Source organism: Meriones unguiculatus, assembly GCF_030254825.1.
Source record: "Meriones unguiculatus strain TT.TT164.6M chromosome 13 unlocalized genomic scaffold, Bangor_MerUng_6.1 Chr13_unordered_Scaffold_50, whole genome shotgun sequence".
Classification (NCBI taxonomy): Eukaryota; Metazoa; Chordata; class Mammalia; order Rodentia; family Muridae; genus Meriones; species Meriones unguiculatus.
Genome location: NW_026843656.1, coordinates 512136 through 531241, shown reverse-complemented (window position 1 = coordinate 531241; position 19106 = coordinate 512136).

Below are 19106 nucleotides of genomic sequence, written 5' to 3'. Positions count from 1 at the left end.
CCCCAGGCAGTGAGTTCTGTGCTGAGCATCACTTGCACTGTGGGTCTGATCCTCTGAGGGCAAGGAATCATATGAAAAAAGAGAGAGTTAGTATCACCTGGAGAAGACAGGAGCTCCACAAGGACCAAATATATCTGGGCACAGGGGTCTTTTATGAGACTGTATCTCCGATCAAGGACCATGTATGGATATAACCTAGAACTCCTGCTCGGATGGAGCCCATGGTAGCTTAATAGGCAAGTGTGTTCTCTAGTAATGTGAACAGGGACTGTTTATGACATGAACTCGATGGCTGTCTCTTTGATCTACCCCCACCCCCAGGGAGGAGCTTCATAGACCACAAAGGTGGACATTGCAGCCAGTCCTGAAGATACCTGATAAGGTAAGGTAAGGAGGACCTCCCTTATCAGTGGCCTTGGAAAGGGGCATGGAGAAAATGAGGGAGAGAGGGTGGGGTTGGAAGGGAGTGAAGGAGTGTGCTACAGCTGGGATAAAAAGTTAATAAACTGTAACTAATATTAAAAAAAATAAAATATAAAACAGAGAACAGATCTCAATGTAGAATTCTCAACAGGAGAATCTCAGATGGCTGAGAAACACTGTTCAGGTTCCGCATCTTTAGCGTTTAAGGAAATGCAAATGGAAACTACTTTGAGCTTTAATTTTACACATGTCAGAGTGGTGAAGTTTAACAGGACAAGTGACAGCTCACTCACACTGACAAAGGTGTTGGAGAAGGGGAACACTCCTCCATTGCTGGTTGGAGGGCAAACAAATACAGCTAACATTGTATTTTCTCACAAAACTGGGTAAGAGGATGCCTAAAAGCCCAGGCTGATGTTAGGAGAGAGCGTTTTTCTCTGAAAAACAATAGCAGGGCCACACTCTGGAGGAAAGCTTATACACAGTGCACTGAAAGTGGAGAGGTGGACCAGGTGCAGGTTGAAAGATTTCACCCCTATGTTCTAGTCTCTTTGGGGTGAGACAGTACTGTACAGGCTCCCCCCCCCAAAAAAAAAGAAACCTGGACACAAATCCAGAATAAAAACTCCACCTAAAATCTGTACTGCATGCAAGATGTAAAAGGGGAGTGATGGCCCCAAACTTGCTTGAGTGGTGAGCTAATGCTTGGTTTAACTTGCAGCCCAAGCCATGAGATGGAACCCACTCCCTTGATGGCCACGAATGTCTCAAGGACATAAACAGCAAGGATTGTATGTGCATGTGTCTGCTCCAGGTCCACTGCTGAGATGTCATGGCTATTAGTTCTATATTTTTTGTGAGACTACTAACATTAAGAACAGGTGCAGCTTTGACTCTCTCACCTGCTCTTGAGACTCTTTTTCCCCTATTTAGGGTTCCTTGTCCATCCTCATTGTGAGGTCTGTTGGCCTTGTCTTTTTTGTATCTTGTTTGGCAGTCCTATCTTAGAGGCCTGATCTTTTCTAAAATGGATACAGAGGAAGGAAGTAGATATGGGGAAGAAGGGAGGTATGCTGGATGTGGGAGAAGTGGAGGGAGGGAAAACAGTGGTCAGAATATATTGTATGAGGGAAGAATCCTTTTCAATTAAAAAGCATTAATTTAATTTTCCTACCTAAAAATGCAAAGAAGGGAAGAAATCAAAGAGAAGTGAAATAGTGAAGACAAGGAAAACAAAATCATGATGTACAGTTATTATTCTGTGTGCAAAGAGGGGAAACATCACTCAGGAGTTTAACAAGCTTATTTTTTAGTCTTATCTAGATCTATGAAATCAGATATTTTGCTCTCACCAATGTGAAATATATATCATGCAGGTAAAATAAGGTAATTATCTGCTGTTATATGGAATTACAGGGGTCCCTGCTCACTTAATTCCAAAAGAGTACTCTTTCTTCTCTATAATAAAAACTAAAGTTTGGAGCTAGAGAGGTGGCTCAGCAGATAAGAACACCCTCTGTTCCTTCAGAGGTCCTGAGTTCAATTCCCAGAAACCACATGGTGGATCACAATCATCTATAGTGAGATATGTTGCCCTCTTCTGGCATGCAGGTACAAATGCTGATAGAACATTAATTAACTAAATAAAGCCTTTAAGAAAACAAAAAAAAAAACGTAAATTTGAATAATATTCACAATAATATAAATAAGTATGTAATGTTATACACTATTTATACATTAACTATATAATACATTAAGCATACACAAACTGATATTTTAAAATGCTAAGTGTTTAAGCATGTTTTCCCAATAAAAATAAAAGTGTCATCATTTAAGGTGGGTTAGCTGATCAAAACAAAACTAAGAAAAGTGTTACTTGTCTAAGACTATTACATTTTTATTCAACTGTAATTTGCCATTATTTCAATTCAAACAAAACAAGTCATTCCGTTTCTTAACTCATTTTCACTTCATGCAGCATGACTCATTGGCAGAAAACTCTTATGCCATCAAAATAAACCAACTTTCTGCATTTTATAGTATATTGTAAAAGTACACTTGCTTTTTATTTCTGTCACAAGTTTTGCTCTAAAAAGCCTGATATTTGATTTTCCTTCTCCACATACCAAATAAAAATAAGTTAAGAAAATTCTTTGAAAGTGATTGCTTCAGCTAGGTTGTGCTGTTTCTGCCCTTCATTTTCTCTTGTGAACTATAAGGTAGAAAAGATGACTGAAGCTCTCCTACCCAAAGGATAAATGGGAATGCAGCAAGATTGAAATCAGAGAGAGAGAGAAGTTTCTTGATTTGACATTGATTATGCTGTAATTATACAGTTTCATGACCAATACAGCACTGACTGTGAAAGTCTTTTATAAGTGTGTAATCCCTTTACCATTGCTATTGTCTTCATTGATTTACCTTACCATCCTTCTGAGTCACAAACCATAACCTCAACAAATAAGGAATTAGGTTATTTTAAAAGTTATTTACCATGAACATAAATGCAAAAATCATGAGAATTCAAATACTGTTTTAAAACCAATCAAAAGTACATAAAACTTTACTGAGAAGACTGCTGGGATCAATAGCAATTTTGTCATTTTATGAGAGCTATGTGCAATGTAGGCACACACAAACACATGGATACAATGAGAATGTGAGAAGAACATGATTTATTGTGAATTTTTTGGTAATGAGGAGGTGTGGTTGTAGGTAACACTAACAAATGCATCAGATTACAAACACTAAATACTTGCAGTTTTACATGAACTATAAGAACACAACCTGATGTTACTTAATTTTAGTTTGAATCTGTGGGAATTCCTAAATTCTGCTATCATGAGATTATTTTGTATGCTAATACATGATCCCATACCACATTCAAATTTATTGTTCAATTGAGAACCATGTTTTACTTTCACTTTTTGTCTTCTCAAATTATACATGGGGGGATAGCTTTTGTGACCATAGCAATGCATTTTGTGTCAGTAAACTCTATACTGAAGTCTTCTTTCTATGGCTGTGTAAATTATTTCATCACTTTCAATTTTATATACTAACTGTAGTTTGCTAAACAAATGATTATGTAGGATATCATTTACCCTTTTATACTAGAGTAAACAACACCAATGGGATGATGTATTTTAAAAAAAAAAGATGTTGGCTATTTTCTATTTCAGTATGAATTCACCAGAATCCAAAGAAAATTTCTATGAATTTCTAAGAGGAAAGCTGATTCCAAAGCTATGTCCCATGAAAAAATGACAAAGAATTCCAAATAGGATAATGAAGTAAGAGTACACACATATGCAGCTGTGACCTCAGAACGTATCTCAGAGCTACAACTATCAAGAATGTGTACAACAGTTGTGACCAAATTAGGAGACAAAGAGAAAAAGCCAAAATCATAAGCCTAAAAATATATTCAAATTTTCCTCAAAAGACCCAAGGAAACTACCAGGAAAAAATGTGACTTGACCAAGGTTACTTATGGTTATATGTGTATAGAAATTAAATAAGCAAAGACTGCAAAACTCTTACAAAAGCAACTCAAACTGACCCCTAAAGTATATTTCTGACAAACCAGCTACTACAAATCGCTCTTCCAAAAGGAGAGACCACATGCTCAATGGTCTGGAGCTCACTGTGGAAAAAAAGTGATCAAAAAAGAGGGCTACGATTCTAAAGCCCCTCATGCCTTCTTGTGGTTTCAGGCAAATCCAGCCCCACTGAAAGCAATACACAAACCAATCTGGTTAGTGTTTTCATGTTTGCTTACTCCCACATGGATTGTGCCATAAGATATGGAATCTGCCTTATCCACCTCCCCAACACTAGCACACCTTAAAAACCTCTGCATCTCAGAAATTCCTTTTGTGTCCTGAAATTAAATTTTCCTGAATCACACCACTATGGTTGAAAGTATTGAAAAGATAAAAGGATTCCAAACAAAAATTGCTGAAGAATGCACCTTGCCCCCTTTCTACCAGCTTCAAAACTACTTATAAAATTTGCCACACAAAACTGAATGTAGAATGCAAGGTTCAGAACTTCTAGAGAGCAGACCATCAGTTTTCCAATTTCTCTTCTTACCACACATCAAAAGCAATGTGTGTGTGTGCGCGCACAATGGACAGTGATATTTTAAGTATCACAGCTTTAAGCTGCCAGGGATGCAGAGGAATTCTCCCAACCCCACCCACTGCCCCCATGGAATCCACACTCAAGGAAGAGTCAGAGACCAAGGACCAATCCCAAATTCACCACATAGATCAACAGAATGACAGTTGACCCACAGTCTCAGCATTATAATATTAGACTCTGAGAGTTTAGCAGACCTGTTCCTCCTGGTTTGGGTACAGTGGGCCACACACTCACCATTGCATGGTTTGAAGTCCCCCTCACAGTTCTCTTCAGCTGCATCAGAAAAGAATCCAGAAAAGAAATTATGAGCTACCTCCCACTGGTGCTGCTGATTGATAGGTCTGCCTAGAGTCCCTCATTTCCTTTGACCACTCAGCTGGGCTTAAGGACACTAACAGCTACTCTACTGGGGGATAAGATCAAATAGCTCAGGGAGCTGAGACCTTCCCAGCTGGGCCCACACCTTAGGCACACACAGAGTCGTACTCTAAGAAATCTGTATTTTAGTATGACTTTCCCGTCTCCAAGACACAAGGAGACAGTTCCTCTTCTACCTCACACAGGGTCCTTTGTGTGCACATCCCAACACACAATCATTGTTCAGTGTCGCTATCTCTATCTTATAACTGAGAAATCCTGAAGCCAGACAAGTCAAAGTCAAATGGTAACAATTAAAAGAAAAACTGTCGAAGAATTTGAAAGGAGTGGTAAATGGGAAATAAATGAAAAAAAAAAAAAGAAATAAAAAGGAAAGGTCATGGATGATTCTAGGTATGGTGGGGTAGAAAGTTTATTATAGAGAAAAGGGACAGAATAGCCAGATGCAGGGACATCTGGGGGAGTCCAGAGGGGACATGACTGTGAGCATTATGAGGAAAAGTAGGAGGGGAGAGGGGAAAGCTAGACCAAGAGGCCTGGATGGTAAATGATAGATGAAAAAGCCCAGGTAACCAAAATGGTTGGATTACATAAGGAAGACCACCCAGGGGAAGGGGAACTCAGACCTTGGTCTAGAAGGCTGGGTATGCCAACAATTACCCTATGGCAGGTAGAAACAGGGATGCTGGGAGAACCAGCAGCTGAGCCTGCTTTTATTTGTTAAATAGGTACCTCAGCCATTTGTCCCAGGATTTGAGACTTAACAGTAGGGAAGAATGAGGAGGTTGAAATGATTTCACTATAATCTCAAAACTTGTTTTAAAAAGTTGAAACAGGCTTCATGCCCCAAGATTTTTCTGGGACTAGACATGCATAGAAGAGCACACCAAGTATTATGCACTCCTTTTCTCTTGGGATGCACCATTATTGTTAGAGTAATAACATTCCTGTTAGGCTCGACCACACCAGTTTGCCCAGGTCTTCTGTGTTTGTTGAACCAGTGTAACTATAGAAATTTGGTTTCTAGAAATAAGTTTAGTTCCTCTTCCAGAATCTTGATTGCCTTGGTCTGTGAACTCCAAGTAGTGCCAGTTTGGACTTCCTAACCATTTAAATTGAATAACTGACACTTCTGTCCAAGCAGGAAAGCTTTCACCATCCTTTTTCTCCATCCCTTTCTGTGCTATGATGACACCAGCTTCAAAGTAGGTCATTGAACTCAATTCATACACAGGTCCCTCTTTATCTGTAATTACCCACCCTATGAAAGCCAGGGATGTTTGAGGGACCTCATTCACTGGTTCCTTTTCTATTTCACTGATCAGGTTAAAGTCCAGCCTGACATGAGTTGCAAGACGCTGGGCCACAAAGGCAGGATTAGGTGGTTCAAAGCAAGTCTTAACTACATAGCATAAAGAAAGGCTGAGTTTTTGGAGACATTTCTCTAAACAGAAAATAATGAGAAATCATTTTTAATTAGGCATAAAATTCTTTTTAAAAAATATTTAATTTTATTTTTTGTGCAGTAGTATGAAGGTGTCAGATTGCTTGGAATTGGCATTACAGACAGTTGTGAGATGTGCCTGCAGCTGACTGCCTTAGTCTTTGATCTAGCTATTGCCTTCCGTGATTCACACAGCAATTGTATATAATAGATCGTTCTTCCTGTTCTGAACAGAAGGCAAACCATGCTCTACATGTAAATCCTTTCACTGTAACTACAATGGACAATTTATTACTAACTCAAATTATAAAGCTCTTTTGTGGTACAGCCATTTAACTAAAGAATTTAGAAATTTTAATCAAGAGGAAAGCAAGGTCATTGCCCTAGGGAGAAACAGACAGGGATGAAGGTGACCTCAGTCCGAATAGCTTGCCTTGAAAACATTTATCTACAAGGGTGAAGATGCAACTGTTCTAGAACTAATATCCCCTCCCAAGGAGAAATCACTGCAAACACAATTAAAAGAGTAATTAAGACAGAATACATTTAATGACAGCATACACTCAGCTCTGGCCAATGCTTAAAAGGAGCCAGTTGAGGACAGAATTTTGCATTACACATATCTTGTAACCCTTAAGTCACTTTTAGGTTCAGTCCCAGGTTATGTTTTCAACAATTTGAATATGGACTGGAGACTTCTAAGTCTAGCCACTTAGAGAGATTTACACAGCAAAAATATTGCCAGAAGTAGACTAGTGCCCTCAAACAGCAGGTCACTATTCAGTGACAGGGTCCTGAAGTAAGTATGCCAGAAGAGGAAAAGACAGGAAAAGGTAACATTGGAAAAAATAAAAGCTGGGGCGGGGAGGTCTTATGCAAGGTATGTGTTAAGCAGAGTAAGCATTTTTGTCCTTCAGTTCATTTATTTAATCACTTAACAGCCAGATGGAAAAATCCACCCTCCTTTCCTCCCTGTCTCACCCCCACAGCCCACTCCTCCCTACCTCTATCCTCATAGAAGCAGATCCCCTTCCCCACTTAAGTACCAACATACCCTGATGCATCAAGTCTAAATGGAACCAATTGTTCCCTTTCCCACTGAAGCTAGGCAAGTCAGTCCAGGTGGAAGGAAAGTGATCCAAACCCAGGCACAGAGTCAGAAACAGTCAGGACTCCCACTGTTAGGGGAGCTACATGATGACCAAGCTGCACATCTGCTACATATGTGGAGGGGTTCTATATCCAGCCCATGAATACTATTTAGTTGGTGGTTCAGCCTCTGAGAGGTCTATGGCCAAGTTAGCTTCTCAAGAATAGCATCTGGTATACTACTTTCAGGGGAAATGGAAGGAAATGGTTAACTTCTGTGATGTCAGCAGAAAATATCATAAGTAGAAACAAATTCACGAGGAGTCTAATGAAACAGAGCTGCATTAAGAGGAACACAGGGTCTCTCAAGAACATTACTAACAAAGCCTACAGTGGCCTTGGAGTTGACAACCACAGCCCAATGTGGTGGGAAGAGCTGGGATCTCATGATCTGAAGCAATGCCTCCCCAAAGGCCTGAGACTCAGACCATTACAGGCTCTCTCAAACATATTCCTGGCTTTTGAGAAGGAACTCCATTTTATTCTCAATACATGGAGAACTTAGTGAAAGCTCCCAAGGCCTAGGTCCCAGTCTGTTACTTGCTATGCCAAAAATGTTAATGGGACTGAGAAAGAACTATGCCATTCCCCTTATATGAAGGCCTCATGGAATGCCTTCATTAATCAGGACAGCTGTGAACACAAACACATTTGTTTTGTTTTGTTTTTGTCTTTTTTTTCCTTTTCAAACAGTTGTAAACCAGTATAGGCTTGCCCCTGTGGCAAAACTATTCTTTTCTCAAAAAGAAAACTGGACCTTTAGGTAAATGAATTTTAATTCAAATCATGGCTGTTCTGGCAAGAGATCACATCCAAAGACTTTCTAGGTCTATATGATCTGGTTGGAATATAGACACACCTTTACTCCCAGGAGAAAGAGATAAGCAGTCTTTGTGGTCAAGGCCAGCCAGTAGAGAAAGCTTCAGGTAAAGAAAAGCTTAGGTTTGGGTGTGGTGGTACAAAACTTTAACCCTAGCCCTCAGGAAACAGTGGTATGCAGATGTTTGAGTTCTAGCCTTTTCTGCTCAGGCTGTTCAGCTGAGTCAGTGAGTTGAGAGGCAATGCAGTCAAGTTGAGTTGGCAAAATTCAAAAGTTTTACTGGGAGACTTTTACAGACACAAGTTGAACAGAGAAACTAGGCACAGGTGAACACAGACAGAGCCAGAGAATGAGAACCATCCAGAAGATTATAACATATTGCCAAAGTGAGTATGAGGCCAAGTGGAGCAATTTAGTCATAAACTAGGAAAAGGCAGATTGATTCAGTCACCTTGGAAGGGAGTCTGAGCCAGAACAGCTGAGTTGAACAGGCCACCAAGAGTTCAGAAAGAACTAGAAAGGATGAGCTTTTTCAGCATTAAGTCTCAGAGGATGAAAACATTCTAGGCCTAGACTGGATGGTATGGAGGCTAGAAGCTTGCAGGAGTAGGCCTAGGTTAGCAGATGAAGGCACTAAGCTTCTGGAGGACAATTACATCAGGAGAATAAGTTACTTTAACACCTTTATGTCATCGCATGCTATAATGTTCGTTGTGACCCTGTAAAACCACCTTGAGCAGCTTGGTAGAGGCCTGTTATTTGATATGAGGATTGGTCTGGAAGCTGGTTGTAAATCAGAGTTGTCTCTCTCCTTTGCTAGGGTTGGAGCCTAATTTCTGGAGAAGCCCGGTGAACATGTGTATGTTAGCATGCTAATCTCTAATAGGCCTGGTTAGCATACTGTTTACCTGTGGGGTGATTTAGAGGCAGTCCTTCCCCTGGCTAAATGCTATTTAGTGTCACCTATTATTTCCCAAGTATTGGCTATCGTTTACATCATCAATTCTTCTCTTCCTCATCACAGCTTAATATTGGAGTGCTACCCAACACACAAGATGCTGTTTACAACCCCCGCAAAACCACCTCCGAATGGATCTCACACCTAAAGGTTAAATATTAACAGCAGAACTTGTACAAGACGCGGTAGAAACTGGAACACAAAGACAAACTAAAGTACTCCGAGTTTGGCATCCTGCCACGAGGATGATTCTGCCCACAAACCCCTGCTGCAAAAGCTCTGCGTGGATGCAGCTCCCGCACTGGAGTGACTCAGTTACCATCACTGGGTACGCGAGCATCAGGACCACAAGGTCCTTCCCCAGTGGCCGCCGCTGACCAGCCAGTCCTGGAAGAGACCCCGCACAGCAGCTCCAGCTGCTCAGCCGCCATCTCCTCCCCGCATTCACCATGTTGCAACTTCGGAGCTTGCCTCAGTTCCCCTCGCAGCACCCAAAGACCGGCCCTGGCGCTCAGAGCACACCACCCGGAACCACGCGAGCCTGCTCAGCAGCGGGAGCTGAAGGAGCAGAAAGGCATCTGGAAGAACACGCCCCCTTCCTTGACTGGTGGGTCCGGGAAGAGCCCTGATTGGCCAGTGTCTTGAGTGACAGGATCCCCTCCCTTAGGGTTAGGTTGTCTCCCTTAGGGTTAGAGTGTGCGGAAGGGACTCAGCCCTTTAGTCCCTGACCCTGGCTTCCAGTCCAGGACCGTGCCTTCTCCAGATCTGCAGAGATTCGCATTTCAGCAGCGCTTGTGCCTGTCCTCTGATAGCCTATGCCTGTCTGCACACCCAGCCTCGGGACAACCCAGCCTTCCCACCTTGGCTGCTCAGCCACCTGCTGCTCCCCTCTGTGGGAGGGGACTCTAAGCTCCCAACTCAAGATCTCAGGGCATGCCGGAGGCCCCCCACAGCATTTAGTAAGCAGTTCTCTTTCTTCTTCCTGGTGGATCAGGCTTCCATAGCCCATTACTCAACTGCAGTGGAGTTACCAATCTGTCCAACAAATGGAAGGGGTCCTAGAATATTAACAAGTAAAGAGAATTTTGTTAATTATTTATACATGTTATAATTAAAGAACAAAATACAAATTAAGGTGACTTCTTTATTAAACTACCTTGGTGTTTAAATGCTTTTGCAGTAATATACATATATCTACATATATATATATATATATATATATAATAAAATATAAAATGTAGGAATCACATACTCCAAGAAGCCCATTCTTGTGAGATGATTAATATGTCTAGAGAACATACTTAGTACAATCAAACAATGCTGACAAAAAAAATGATTGCAGGATTCTTAAGTTATGCTACATTATATTCATCTTTGGTGAAATGTCGAGTTTACAGTGATTTACAAGTACTACAGAGGAGTTTATTAGATTTTATAAATGACTCCCACAGGAGTCATATAGTCTTTTCAGAGAACAATATGGATTGTGTTTTGTAATTAGTGCAAAATGCACTCTTGGCAAAAAGTGTAAAAGCTGCTAACAGAAATTGGGTTGAGACTGAGTTCCTTATACATTTCATTTCTGAATATAAATGATTTTTTTTAAATTTTATTTTTTATAATACTCAAAGTTTATTCACTCTCTATCCCATCTATAGCCCCCTCCTTCAATCTCTCCTGATCTCACCCTTGCTCCCTCATTTCTATCCATGCCCCACTCCATCTTTTCTGAGACTGATTCTCCAACCAAGGACTATGCATGGAGATAACCTAGAACTCCTGCTCAGATTTAGCCCATGGCAGCTCAGTATCCATGTGGGAACTCTAGTAAGGGGAACAGGGACTGTTTCTGACATGAAATCAGTAGTTGGCTCTTTAATCACCTCCTCCTGAGGGGGGGATCAACCTGACCAGGCCACAGAGGAATACAATGCAGCCAGTCCTGATGAGACCTGATAGGCTAGGGTCAGATTAAAGGGGAGGAGGACCTCCCCTATCAGAGAAATTTCAAGAAACAAGATTTTTGTTTTGTGGCTTCATATTGGGCTCAGATAACTGCACCTAAGTTTCACCTGTGCCCACAAGGACCAATGAGAGAGGTTGTGTGTGTGTGTGTGTGTGCATGTGCAGGTCTTGGGGAGGTTTTCCCTGCAGATAAAAATTATGCATGGAAAAAGCCGGACACTTTTCTTTATTTGGTGAGGCTGCTTTGATGGGGAACCGTGAGAAACCAGAGCTTAAGAACTGAAGAGCTGAATGGCCTTATCTGATTTAAAAACTCATGGGTGGGTGCTGGAGAGATGGCTCAGTGGTGAAGAGCATTGGCTGCCCTTCCAGATGGTCCTGAGTTCAATTCCCAGCAGCCCACATGGTGACCCACAACTGTCTACAATGGGATCTGGTGCTCTCTTGTTTCATACAGGCATATATTCAGACAGAGTGCTCATATGTATAAATAAATAATTAAAAAAACAACTCATGGGTTTCTCTTTAAAGCTTAAAGCTTAAAACATATGCTCTGTTTGGTGCAGATTCAAAGAATTTGAAGGGAGCCAGTATGCTGGTGAACCACTTAAAAGACAGGCCTATCCACAGCCAGGCCAGGGTCACCTTGGCTCCCAAGGTACAAACCTTCCAGAAGCCCTTACCAGGGGCTGTTCTGAAAACACAGTCCCCGCTTAAACTGAACAAGATTATATTGAACTTTGGAGGGGAAGTCGAGGCCTGTAATCTGAAAAAAAGTTCTCACCTCAATGTCTCCAAAAGGAAACAATGCATATTCTGGCTGTCGAGGAGGCCCTTAATGAGATGGTTTCCCTTGGAAATGGACATGTTTGGGGAAGGTGCAGGAACTGACTATATGGGAAGAATATGGGCCCTGCATACCAGTCTGATTTTTGCAGGAAGGATATTAAGTCACTAGGTGAACTCTTGGTTGTGCAAGGACTCGCTTGAATGGAAACAAAAATGTTTCCTAGTGGCCCGATTTAACAATGCATTCAGCCAGTAAAAATACACAAGAGCCAGTTCGGCAGCACATAGACATACCTGAGATGTCTCCCCAGTCCTTAAAAGGCACATTGATTTAAGTCCTTTTGGGATAATGGTGGTTTTGGTTGAGTTGCCCCTGGAAGTTGGTCCTACTTCTATATGTGTCCAGTGTCTCTGTCTATTTTGGCTTTTGCATAACTAGAACCTGGGTAGTGGCCTCCTCCTTTTATTCGGGGTAGCAAGCCTAGTTGGAGTCAAATGGGTTCCTGATAGTTGGAGGCCACAGTGAGGAGACAGAATTGAAGTGCTGGGAATGTTGTGTGAATTTGTTTCCATCTTAATCCCAAGTGTGGGATTTCAGTTTGCACATAGTTCGTCCACACCTATTAATGGTCTGTCAGGACATGGCTTTTTGACAGCTGATAACAGGCATGCCTCATGCACTAAGAGGGCCTCTGAGCACATCCTGGGGTAGAGAGAAGGTGGCTGTATCTGCAGTTGATGGGGATTGATATGGAAACTCTCAAAGGACCCTTGATCAACAACAGCCCAGAGAAGTAAAGCGGTCTGTTTTACCTATTCCCCACAATGGGGAAGCTGAGGCTTAAACACCCCCAAATAAAGCAGAGTTGTAAAAAAAACAAAAACAAAACAAGACAAAAAACAAAACATAACAAGCACTTGTAAGAAAACAGGAAAGAATTGCCACCCTCCAATGATTCAGAAGTCATGATGTGTTAATATTATAAAGCATTCAGTGAGCAGAAGCATAGTGATTTTTTCTTAACCGGATTTACAATATTTATTTTTAATATATTTTATATAAATATATTAATATATTTATATAGATATGTGATATATTATATACTGTATAACATATATTTATATGTAATTGTATATTTATTATATATTTATGGATTGTTATTTTATATAAATATATTAATATAGTTATAGATATATATTTTATATATATTATGTATACCATATATATTTATATATAATTATATATTATATATTTATGGATTGGTTTTTATATACATATATTTAATAGATATATTTTATATATTTATGGATTTGTTTGTTCACACAGTACCCTAGTAGTGCAGGACACCAGACTTATGTTACTAAAAAACAAACCTTTCATCGTCAGATGAGAGTGCATATAGAGTTGACACAGCCTTACACTTGTGTATGAACATCTTGAAAAGGTGGCAAAATCACAAGGCTCTGCTTTATACATTCCAAAGAGCCACTGGATAATGAAATTCATGGTTATGGTTTCTTGTTGCTGGTGGGAAGACTACAGACAGGAGTAGGTTGTTGGCCCATGACCTCATTCTAGTGAGCTCATCATGGAAGGGCAGGGACATGATTCATTGGGGTGTGGGTGGCAGGGAGGGAAAACAAGGGAAGAGAAATAATGGAACCCTTTGATGCCACATCAGATCAGAATTGAAACCCAAGCCAGGGATGAATCCAAGGCTGCTTGTCTCATGGCCGAATTGTTTCTCTTGCCTCTGATGCAACTGCTCTGTAGTGAATCCTATCTACAAAGAGGTTCAGTCGCTGCCCTTTCCAGCCTGTCCTTATATGATTCAACTGTGAAATTGTTGCTGAAGAAATAGAAGGGAAATAGTACTCACTAGGACCTCAGCAGTTATTTCCCTCAGTAGGAGGCACTGGGGAACAGAGAGAAAAGTGAGTGTGGATGTGAAGGTTGAGTTAAGGCCATGACAAGATAGAAGCTGGGTTTATTTCCTAAATTTTATATACTAAAATACATACAATTTCAACTTCCCATAGCAGCTGTTTGTGTTTGTCTGTTTCGATTTGTTTTGGATGGTTGGATTTTGTTTGTTTGCTTGTTTTTGTTTTTCTAGGCTGTCCAGGACTCTGTAGACCAGGCTGGCCTTGAACTCACAGGCCAGGCTTCAGTCAGATCTTACTGAAGAAAGGAAAAAGAGGCTCTATGTCAACAGTCTTTCACTACAGTGGCAGTTTCCCAAACTTGGCTCATGGGAAAGAAATATCATTTCCATTGTCATATTCTAATGTTCTCTGTGTTTGTTTGTGTCAATCATTCTTCAAATACAAGAATAGGAAACCGAGGGACTTAAACAGAACTCGAGAAAGACCCATGAAGGAGGCCACAGCATCTCAGCCCATGTGGAGGTCAGGCAGTGGCTTCAAATTTTTTCTCAAGAAATTGGCATAGTGAATTCAGGTGGCACTAACCGCTCTGGTGACTGCAGGGAATTCAAAACTCCTCCAGAACTCCTCTCGTCCAAGGGTTTGGATGAATTCCTCTGAGAAGGTTCCTACGTGTGTCTGAGCTTGGAGAGCATCACTGAAGATGAGGAAGGGGTCTTCCTCCCCTCACCCTTAAATGTTTTTCATCATCTACCTGTGCAGGCCTGACCCAGGTGCATTTACCATTTATAAAACCATGAGGGTGTGCATTTGCGGCCTGTGGTCTCCTTAAATGTCATAATCACTATGACACTATTCTATCCTATTCTATTCTGATTACTGTAATCCTAGAGAAACTTCTTTTTCTCAGGGGTCCCGACCCGATCGTGAAGTTATTGTCATATGCTGCCAATATGGGAGGAGGGGATGGGGTGGAGTGGGTAAGGTGTGTCTATGCATGCTCAGAGTAAGATTTCTTTCCCTGATAAGGAACAGAGAATTCAGATAATCTCACAGATGGCTGGGGAAAGCAGTGGAAGTTGATTGCTTTGTTTTTAATGGCTGAGTATAGTCTTTTGTGTAAATGTGCCACGGTTTCTTTATCCATTCTTCAGTTGTGGGACATCTAAGTGGTTTCCAGATTCTGACTATTAAAAATAAAACTGCTATGAATGTAGTTGATTAGGTGTCCTTCTTGTAGAGCTTCTTTTCTGAGAAAGAGCTAGATTGATTTCAAAAGTGCTTGTAAAAGTTTCCACTCACACCAGCAAGGAAGGCGTGTTACCCTTTGTCCTCATCCTCACCAGGATGTGCTACAACTTGAGATTTTTGATCTTAGCCTTTCAGACTGATATGAGATAGAATCTCAGAGTAATTTTGATTTGCATTTCTCTGATGATGAGGGAAGGTGAGCATTTCTTTAAGTACTTCTAAGCCATTCAAGATTTCCCTGTTGAAAATTCTTTGTTTAGTTCTGTGACAATTATTTAATTGGGTCATTTTTTTTGAGTTTGATTTCTTGAGTCCATTGTATAGTTTGGATAGTAGCACTTTGTTGAAGACAGGATTGATGTGTTCTTTTCCTAATGTGTAGACTGACATTTAGTTTCATTGATAGTGTTTACTCCTTACAGAAGTTTTCAATTTCGTGAGGTCTCATTTGTTAACTTTTGATTCTAGAGCCTGATCTGTTGGTGTTCTGTTCAGGAAGTTGTCTCCTGTACCAATGAGTTAAAGGCTCTTTCCAGCTTTATCTTCTAACAGATGTAGTGTGTCTGCAGTTATATTGAGGTCTCTGACCAACTTGGATTTGAGATATTTTTTCAGGGAGAAAAATATGTATCTATTTGCATTTTTCTATATGCAGAGAGATACAGTTAGACCAGCATGGTTTGTTGAAGAGGCTGTCTTTTTTCCATTGTATGGTTCTGGCTTCCTTGTCAAAAAATCAATTGACCAAAGGTATGTGGGTTTATTTCTGTGTCTTTGATTTTATACCATTGATCAACCAACCAGTCTATCTCTATGCCAGGACCAGACATTTTTTATTACTATTGCTGTGTGTTGTAGCTTGAAGTCAGGGATGGAGATAACTCCAGAAGTTCTTTTATTGTGTAGGATTGTTTAAGCTGTTCTGGATTTTTTTTAAATTTAATTTTTCTTTTTAGTTTCATTTTGTTAACTCTGTGTCCCAGCTGTATCCCGCTCCCTCATTCCCTCCCCAACCCCACACTCCCTCCCTGGTCTCCTCCCTGTCCCTTTCCAAGTACACTGATAGGGGAGGACCTCCTCCCCTTTCATTTGACCCTGTTTTATCAGGTATCTTCAGGGCTGGCTGCAAAGTCCTCCTCTGTGGCCTAACAGGACTGCTCCTCCCCTGGGGGGGAGGTCAAAGAGCCTGCCCTTGAGATCCTGTTAGAAATAGTCCTTGTTACCCTTACTTTGGAAAACTACTTGGTTACTGAGCTACCACAGGCCAAATCCGAGCAGAAGTTCTAGGTTATATCCATAGATGGTCCTTGGTTGAGTCTCAGTCTGAGAAAAGACCCTGTGCCTGGATATATTTGTTCCTCCATGTGAAGTTTAGAATTGTTCTTTCAAAGTCTGAAAAGGACTGTGTTGGTATTTTGATGTGACTGCATTGAATCTGTAGATTGCCTTTGGTTAGATGGTCATTTTCACTATGTTAATCCTATGGATCCAGGAAATTAGGAGATCTTTCCATTTCTGACATCTTCTTAATTTTCTTTCTTCAGACCATTGAAGTCCTTTTCATGCAGGTCTTTCACTTATTTGGTTAGAGTCACACCAAGACACATTATAGCATTTGTTGATATTATGAATGGTGTAGTTTCCTTATTTTCTTTCTCAACACATATGTCCCTTATGTACAGGAGAGCTACGGATATTTTTAAAAAAATAATCCTGTATCCAGTTACTTTGCTGAGGCTGTTTATCAGCTGTAGGAGTTCTCTGGTGGAATATTTGGGGTTGCTTACATACACTATCACCTCATCCGCAAATAGCAATATTTTGACTTCTTCCTTGCTGATTTGTATGCCTTGATCTCCCTTAGTTGTCTTATTGCTCTAGCTAGAACTTAAAGTACTATATTGAAGAGGAACAGAGAGAGTGGACATTCTTCTCCTGTCCCTGATTTTAGTGGAATTGCTTTATATTTTTCTACATTTATTTATTTTCTACAATATTTCTTCATTTATTTATTTTGATACTTGCAATCAGCTTGCTGTATATAGCCTTTATTATGTTTAAATATAGACTTTGTATCTTTGATCTCTCTAAGATTTTCTTCATGATGGGATGTTGTATTTGGTCAACCATATTTTCTCCATCTAATGAGATGACCATGTGATTTTTTTTCTTTAAATTTTTTAATGTGGTGGTTTACATTGATGACATTTTGTATGTTGAACCACCCCTGCATCCCCGTGATGATGTATATGATGTGTTCTTGGATTCAGTCTCTATTTTATTGATATTTTTTTGCATGGAAGTTCATGCATGAAATTAGTCTGGAATTATCTTTCTTTGTTGGGTCTTTCTGCTGTTTAGTTGTCAGCATGACTGTGGCCTCATAGAATGAATTTGGCAATGTTTCTTCTGTTTCTATTTTGTGGAATAATTTGAAGAATATCTGTATTAGTTCTTTTTTGAATGTCTTACAGAATTCTGCACTAAAACCATCTGGATCTGAATTTTTTTTTTTTTTTGGGTTGGGAGATTTTTGATGATACCTTCTATTTTCTTAGTGGTTATTGGACTATTTAAAGTTTTTCCTGATCTTGATTCATCTTCGGTAGGTGAAATCTATACAGAAAATCATTTGTTTACTTTATATTTTTTAATTTTGTAGAATACAGGCTTTTGAAGTAAGTCCTAATGATTTTTTTGGATTTCCTCGTTGTCTGTAGTTATGTCCCCCTTTTTGTTTCTGATGTTGTTTATCTGGATACTCTCCCTCTGCCTTTCAGTTAGTTTGTCTAAGGGTTTGTTTATCTTGTTGATATTTTCAAAGAACCAGCTTTTGGTTTTATTGATTCTTTGTATCAGACTCTTTGTTTCCAATGTATTGATTCCAGCCGCAAGTTTGAATATTTCCTGTCAACTGCTCCATGTTGGTGTGTTTGCTTTCTTCTGTTAGAGAGCTTTCAAGTGTGTTGCTAAATCATGAGTATAGGATCTCTTCAATTTCTTTATGAAGGTACTTCATTTTTCAAAATGCTGTCAGCTTTTCTCTTAGCACTGCTTTCATTGTGTCTCATAAGTTTGGTATGATTTTTTTCTCTTTTTTATTAATTACACTTTATTCATTTTGTATCCCCCCATGAACCCCTCCCTCCTTCCCTTCCAGTCCCCTCTCCCCCCTTTCTGCATGCATGCCCCTCAAGTCCACTGATAGGGGAGGTCCTCCTCTCCTTCTTTCTGATCTTAGTCTATCAGTTCTCATCAGAAGTGGCTGCATTGTCAGGGTTCTAGGTTATCTCCATGAATAGTCCTTGGTTGGAGTATGAGTCTCTGGGAAGTTCCTTGTGTTCAAATTTTCTTGTTCTGTTGCTCTCCTTGTGGAGTTCCTTTCCACTCCAGCTCTTACTATTTCCCACTTCTTACATAAAATTGTGCCTTCATTTTCATTGAAAACTAGAATGTCTTTTATTTCTTCCATGATCAAGTGGTGTTTCTCTTGTTGAAGTCTAGCTTTAATCCATGGATGTCTGATAAGATTCACAGAGTTATTTCAATGTTTTTATATCTGCTGAAGCTTGCTTTATAACTGATTATATGGTAAAATTTGGAGAAGGTTTCATGAGGTACTGAGAAATGTTCTGTAGATATCTGTTAGGCCCATTTGATTCAAGATGTCTGTTAGTTTCTTTATTTCCCCATTTACTTTCAGTCTTGATCTGTCCTTTGGAGAAAGTCAGTGCTGAAGTCTCCGAATATTATTGTGTGAGATTCAATGTGTGATTTAAGCTTTAGTAGTATTTCTTTTATGAATGATGCCACCCTTACATTTGCATCAGAGATGTTCATTATTGAGTGGTTGTAGTGGTGGATTTTTCCTTCGGTGAGTATAAAGTGTTCTTCCC